Source organism: Nicotiana tabacum, unplaced genomic scaffold (assembly GCF_000715075.1).
Source record: "Nicotiana tabacum cultivar K326 unplaced genomic scaffold, ASM71507v2 Un00474, whole genome shotgun sequence".
NCBI lineage: Eukaryota > Viridiplantae > Streptophyta > Magnoliopsida > Solanales > Solanaceae > Nicotiana > Nicotiana tabacum.
In genome coordinates this window covers 16,534-24,172 of record NW_027438711.1, presented here as the reverse complement: position 1 = coordinate 24,172, position 7,639 = coordinate 16,534, and positions in this window count along the sequence as shown.

Here is a 7,639-nt window from a genome sequence, read left to right as displayed (position 1 = left end):
AGTTTAGGGTTTAAAACCCTAATGCTGATTGCATGAAAAAAAACTCAGTTTAGGGTTTTAAAACCCTAATGCTGATTAAAAGGAAAATTCAGTTTAGGGTTTAAAACCCTAATGCTGATTGCATGAAAAAGCTCAGTTTAGGGTTTTAAAACCCTAATGCTGGCTGAAAGGGAAAATTCAGTTTAGGGTTTTAAAAACCCTAATGCTGATTAAAAGGAAAATTCAGTTTAGGGTTTAAAACCCTAATGCTGATTGCATGGAAAAGCTCAGTTTAGGGTTTAAAACCCTAATGCTGGCTGAAAGGGAAAATTCAGTTTAGGGTTTAAAAACCCTAATGCTGATTAAAAGGAAAATTCAGTTTAGGGTTTAAAACCCTAATGCTGATTGCATGAAAAAGCTCAGTTTAGAGTTTAAAACTCTAATGCTGGCTGAAAGGAAAAAGTTCAGTTTAGGGTTTAAAACCCTAATGCTGACTAAAAGGAAAATTCAGTTTAGGGTTTAAAACCCTAATGCTGATTGCATGAAAAAACTCAGTTTAGAGTTTAAAACTCTAATGCTGGCTGAAAGGAAAAAGTTCAGTTTAGGGTTTAAAACCCTAATGCTGACTAAAAGAAAAATTCAGTTTAGGGTTTAAAACCCTAATGCTGATTGCATGAAAAAGCTCAGTTTAGAGTTTAAAACTCTAATGCTGGCTGAAAGGAAAAAGTTCAGTTTAGGGTTTAAAACCCTAATGGTGACTAAAAGGAAAATTCAGTTTAGGGTTTAAAACCCTAATGCTGATTGCATGAAAAAGCTCAGTTTAGAGTTTAAAACTCTAATGCTGGCTGAAAGGAAAAAGTTCAGTTTAGGGTTTAAAACCCTAATGCTGACTAAAAGGAAAATTCAGTTTAGGGTTTAAAACCCTAATGCTGATTGCATGAAAAAGCTCAGTTTAGAGTTTAAAACTCTAATGCTGGCTGAAAGGAAAAAGTTCAGTTTAGGGTTTAAAACCCTAATGCTGACTAAAAGGAAAATTCAGTTTAGGGTTTAAAACCCTAATGCTGATTGCATGAAAAAGCTCAGTTTAGAGTTTAAAACTCTAATGCTGGCTGAAAGGAAAAAGTTCAGTTTAGGGTTTAAAACCCTAATGCTGACTGGCTGGGGATAAAGCTCGAGAATTCTACACGATCTATTTTTTTGTTTTCTTGTTTTAATAGAAGATAAAAGGGAGTTTTGCGGGAACTTACCTTTTGAGTGAATTCCTTATTGCCGAAGTACTTCCTGTACCCGTGTACCTTCTTCTTTGGGCGACACCTACTCCTTGCACGGTTGTCTTGGATTAGACCTGTTTTAACCTTCTAAACAAAGAATCATTTGTTAGTTCGGGAATGACGGCCGGTTTGGTGACCTTAATCGTTCCCAGTTGCTTTCTCGCGTCTTTGTTTCTGTTGTGAAGTTCCGCCATTGATTTGATTCGAATGGCGAGACCCTTCTAGACTGTTCAGGCTTGTATTTCCAGATTCTGTGATGATTTGCCTCGTAGGGCCTCTTTTTTTTTTTGTCCCATTTTGATTGAAGGTTCTCAACGGGGATTTTATTGGAGGTGTTCTGTGGGAATTTGTACAAAAGGAAGCTCTGTGGGGAACTATTTACAAAGTGGATTCTTTGTGCGAATTCTGTACAATGGGGTATGCTGGGTTTTTTGTTTCAAAACGAGTTTCCTAGGGTTTGTTGGGGTAAGCTTGTTGGGGAATATTTACAACAGGACTCGCTGGGGGTGTGCTGAGAGAATTCCAACGGTTTTTTTTTTATTATTTTTTTTTATATTGGGGGGGACTCTGCGGGAGATTTTTTTTTTAAAAGGAGAGATTCTGTGGGGATTTGTACAGAGGGAGACTCTGTGGGGATTTGTCCGAAGGTGGACTTGCTGGGGAAGATTTCGAGATTTCTCCCTTTCCTCTCTACTCTGAAACACCATCAAACGTCATGATTCATCATGCTTGGGTAATCATACCAATGAGATGAGGCGCTTTCCTTCATGAGACGGGATTCCGCGCAACAAACCATGCCACCTGTCCTTTCCGGTGTATCCTGGACTTGGGATTAAAACACAAACGGGATTGAAGGAAACAAAGAAAGGAGAAAACAAATCAGAAAACAGAGTGTCTTTTTCAGGACGAGAAAGACTCATCTGAGGAAGATAATGCTGGCTTTAAATGACATGACATGCTCTTTGGACTGGATGTCTGACCTCGAAGAGCTTGCGTTTTCCTGAACCAGAACGGATCTTTGTGATTCCAAACCGGTGGCACTCTGCCGAAACTTTCTTGGGGTGGCGTTATTCCTGAACCAGAACGGATCTTTGCGAGTTTTTACTAAACAAGCTCTCTCATTTTGGTTTCTCTACTCCCGTCGCCTCGTGGTGCCCGAAGGTGTTCACCGCCGAGACTCTCTCATTTTATCTCTCTCAAATCAGAGTATGCTGGTCTCCATTTGTGACGCTTATTGGTTCCCCACCATATTTGGTAATTGATTTGAGGGCTGGTGCTTGGTAAAGAAAGGTAGATGATACTAGCTTCTCAAGTGCTTGGCGTGCCCCGGTTTTCAATTTCAGGGTGAATGGGATTTTATTGTTGGTGTGACTGAACCTCAGGGAGAGGCTGCCTACGTATCCTTTCGGAATCAAGTCAAACGTAGTTCAGGCCTCAATCAATGTTTTGTTTTGTTTTCTTTTCTCTTTTTTTTTGTTTATTTTTTTGTTTTGTAAACGGCTTGAAAGTTGGCAGAGAGAATTGGGTAGTGTTTGGGAAGTAGTGGGGAATAAAACCTTCGCCATTTTCAAACGTGTCAGGACCACTGGAGTATGATTTAGACGTAGTACCTCTTGACTGCATCTGCATTTACTGCTGTGTCGGGGTCATTTCCTTCGATATCACCTAGATACAATGCTCCTCTTGGCAACATTTTCCTTACGATGTATGGGCCTTTCCAATTTGGGGCAAACTTTCCTTTTGCTTCTTCATGATGCGGTAGAATACGCCTCAGTACCAGCTGACCTACTTTGAAATTCCGGGGTCGGACTTTCTTATTGTAAGCACGGGCCCTTCGTTGGTATAACTGTCCGTGACAAACTGCAGCCATCCGCTTTTCATCAATCAACGTCAATTGCTCTAACCGAGTCTTAACCCACTCGCTGTCCTCGATCTCTGCTTCGACAATGATTCGAAGTGAAGGAATCTCTACCTCTGCCGGTATTACGGCCTCAGTCCCATAAACCAAAAGATAAGGAGTTGCTCCTACTGACGTGCGTACCGTAGTGCGGTACCCCAATAATGAAAAAGGTAACTGCTCATGCCACTGTCGGGAACTTTGGATCGTTTTCCTCAGAATCTTCATGATGTTTTTGTTTGCCGCTTCCACGGCACCATTGGCTTTTGGCCGATAAGGAGTGGAATTCCTGTGTGTTATCTTGAATTGCTCGCACACATCTCCCATCAAGTGACTGTTCAAGTTTGCTGCATTATCTGTAATGATAGTCGCAGGAATACCGAAGCGACAGATAAGATTTGAGTGTACAAAATCCACCACAGCTTTCTTGGTGACCGACTTGAGAGTGACAGCTTCTACCCATTTTGTGAAGTAATCGATGGCTACCAGTATAAACCTGTGTCCATTCGAAGCCTTTGGTTCAATCGGTCCAATGACGTCTATGCCCCAGGTGACAAATGGCCAAGGTGCAGACATGGGATGCAGTTCCGTGGGAGGTGCGTGAATCAAATCACCGTGCACCTGACACTGATGACATTTCCGAACGAAGCTAAAGCAATCCTTTTCCATGGTCATCCAATAATAACCTGCTCGGAGGATTTTCTTCGCTAAGACATACCCGTTCATGTGAGGTCCGCACACACCTGCGTGTACTTCGTGCATGATCTTTCTCGATTCCTCGATATCGACACATCTTAGGAGATTGAGGTCCGGGGTCCTCTTATATAACAATTCACCGCTTAGAAAGAAACCACTTGCATGTCGCCTAATGGTCCTCTTCTGATCTCCAGTAGCATGCTCTGGGTATTCTTGCGTCTTCAGGAATTTCCTGATGTCATGGTACCAAGGCTGCGTACTTGATCCTGCCTCGATTACACTGCAGTAACCGTGTCTTTCCTTGATTTGGATTTCCAAAGGATCGACGTGGGCGTTGCCCGGGTAGGGCAGCATTGAAGCCAAAGTAGCAAGTGCATCTTCCAGTTCATTGTGACACCTCGGAATGTACCTGAATTCTATTGATGTAAAGCGCTTGCTGAGGTCCTCCACATGTTGTCGGTACGGGATAAGTTTGACATCCCGAGTTTCCCATTCGCCTTGAGCCTGCCGGATGATCAGGTCAGAATCTCCCATAATCAGCAAGTCTTCGACATCCTGATCGATTGCCATATGCATGCCCATAATGCAGGCTTCATACTCAGCTGTATTGTTTGTGCAAAAGAAACGCAGTCTAGCTGTGGTGGGATAATGCTGACCGGAAGGCGAGATCAAAATTGCCCCAATCCCTACACCCTTGGCGTTCACGGCTCCGTCAAAGAACATCTTCCAAACATGAGCTCCCTCCGAGATCACTTCTACGGTGTTTACCTCTTCATCTGGAAAGTAAGTATCCAATGGCTGGTATTCCTCATCGACCGGATTTTCGGCCAAATGATCAGCTAATGCCTGCGCTTTCATGGCCGTGCGAGTGACATAAACTATGTCGAATTCCGTAAGCAAGATTTGCCATTTAGCCAGTCTCCCAGTAGGCATTGGTTTCTGAAATATATACTTCAAGGGATCCAACCTGCTTATGAGGAATGTAGTGTGGGCTTGGAGATAATGTCTCAGCTTTTGAGCAACCCATGTGAGAGCGCAGCATGTCCTTTCCAACAGAGTGTATTTGGCCTCGTAGCCGGTGAATTTCTTGCTCAAGTAGTAGATTGCTTGCTCCTTCTTTCCGGTTATGTCATGTTGCCCGAGGACGCAGCCGAAAGAATTCTCCAAGACTGTCAGATACAAGAAAAGTGGCCTTCCCGGTTCTGGAGGGACCAAGACCGGGGGATTCGAAAGATATTCTTTGACTTTATCAAAGGCTTCTTGACACTCAGTTGTCCATTTGATGGCCGCATCTTTCCTTAACAGCTTGAATATGGGCTCACACGTGCTTGTCAGCTGGGCAATAAACCGACTGATGTAGTTCAACCTGCCCAACAGACTCATCACGTCTTTCTTTGTTCTCGGGGGAGGCAAATCTCTGATAGATTTTATCTTAGTTGGATCTAGCTCGATTCCTCTCCTGCTTACGATGAAACCCAAAAGTTTGCCCGACGGAACTCCGAAAGCGCATTTGGCTGGATTTAGCTTCAGGTCATACTTCCTTAATCTCTCGAAAAACTTCCTCAAGTCTTGGATGTGATTATCCTGCGTCCTGGACTTGACTATCACATCATCCACGTACACCTCTATTTCCTGATGCATCATGTCATGGAAAATGGCAGTCATGGCCCTCATGTAAGTAGCCCCAGCATTCTTCAGACCAAATGGCATGACCCGGTAACAGTAGGTGCCCCAAGGCGTGGTGAAGGCAGTTTTCTCGGCGTCCTCTTCATCCATCAGTACCTGATGATACCCAGCATAACAATCTACGAAAGACTGTATCTCGTGTTTGGCGCAATTATCAACGAGGATGTGGATGTTGGGCAGCGAGAAATTATCTTTAGGACTTGCTCTGTTCAGATCTCGGTAATCTACACATACCCGAGTTTTCCCGTCCTTTTTTGGTACTGGAACCACATTTGCCAACCATGTCGTATATTGGACTACCCGGATCACTCCTGTTTTTAGTTGCTTGGTGATCTCCTCCTTAATCTTGTCACTGACCTCAGTTTTGAACTTTCGTTGCTTTTGTTGAACTGGAGGACAATCAAGATGAATCGGCAATTTGTGAACCACTAGATCGACACCTAGTCCCGGCATGTCATCATATGACCAAGCAAACACGTCTTTGAATTCAAAAAGAAGTTGAATTATCGCCTCTCGCGTTTCCTTGTCCGTGTGAATGCTTATCTTGGTCTCCCGGATTTCTTCCGGGGTTCCTAAATTTACTGGTTCAGTGTCATTCAGATTTGGTTTAGGTTTATTCTCGAAATATTCCAACTCTCGGTTTATCTCCCTAAAAGCCTCTTCCGCATCATATTCTGGTTCTGGGTTCATTAATTCGCAGTTAAATAACTCATTGTGATCTGGGCGTGAAGTCCGCAAGCATGTCATATTTAAAGCCGGCATTATTAGGACTGAAAAAGGAAGATAAAAGGAAAAATGATAAAAATCAGAACAAAAGAAAGAATAGGAAAGCAATGATGATTTTTTTTATTTTTTTTGGAAAGTTGGAAGACAACAATGTTTACAACTAGGAATTCAAAGCAACAATTGAGAAGAAGAAAACGTTCAAGTTATGTCCTGGAGATAACTTGTGACACAGGAAAGGTGGCAGGACAGGTCTACCCGGACTTCCGTCTAGTCGGGAATGGCGTGGCCTCCCAGTTTTGTAGTTGGGCGCTCGACCCCATGTACAGCATCTCGGCAATGCTCGTTCCTTCACCTGGTTGAACCATGTGGATCTCGTAGAGCATCTCTCTCATTGCCCCACATATCTCCTCGATTTCCTCAGTCGTGAAGACCTCATCATCTTCTTCTTCAGTGTACCTCGGCCTGATGAAGGTTGCATATAAATCCGGCAGTGGTTGAGGTAACTTCCAACCCTCATTTCTCCTTTTCTTTGCCCACTCTTCGTCTGCTGGAGTAGGTTTGAAACCTAGTCCAAAAGGTTTCTTGATGATTGGCAAAGTAATAGGTTCTGTTATTCCCTGAAGGGTTCGTCCAAGCCCCTTCCCTGGCCTAAATCCGTGCCGGATCATCTCTTTGGCCACCATAAACGAGGCGTTAGACAAGAAAGGCTGGGGGCAGGGTATTCCCTCTTCGTGCTGTTCTGCCAGTACAACCTCGAAAGCTTGATAGACCGTATGTTCGCTTCCTTCTCTTGGTTCAAGGTACGGGATGGATGGGTCCCGATAAATGGCATGCTCGTCTTCCCCATGGACCACAATCTCTCGGTCTTTGAACTCGAACTTCACCATTTGGTGAAGAGTGGAAGGAACGGCTCCTGCCGCATGGATCCAAGGTCTGCCAAGGAGAAAATTGTAGGATGTGTCCATGTCGATCACCTGGAAGGTGACTCGAAATTCGACTGGTCCTATGACCAACAACATGTCTATTTCTCCCATGGTATCTGTCTTGATGCCGTCGAAAGCTCTTACGCAGACATTGTTGGGTCGGATTCTTCCTGTCCCAATTTCCATTCTTTGTAGCGTGGAGAGCGGGCAAATGTCAACACCTGATCCCCCGTCCAACATTACCCGCTTGAAATAGTAGTCCTCGCATTTAACTGTTAAATGCAAGGCCTTGTTGTGTGCTGCTCCTTCCGGGGGTAAATCATTCTTGCTGAAAGAGATTTGGTTGACGGCGAAGAATCTTTCTGTCATCCGCTCTAGTTGCTCCACCGAGGTTTCAGCTGGTACATATGCTTCATTCAGGGTTTTCAGCAGGATCTTTTGATGCTCGGTTGACTTCATCA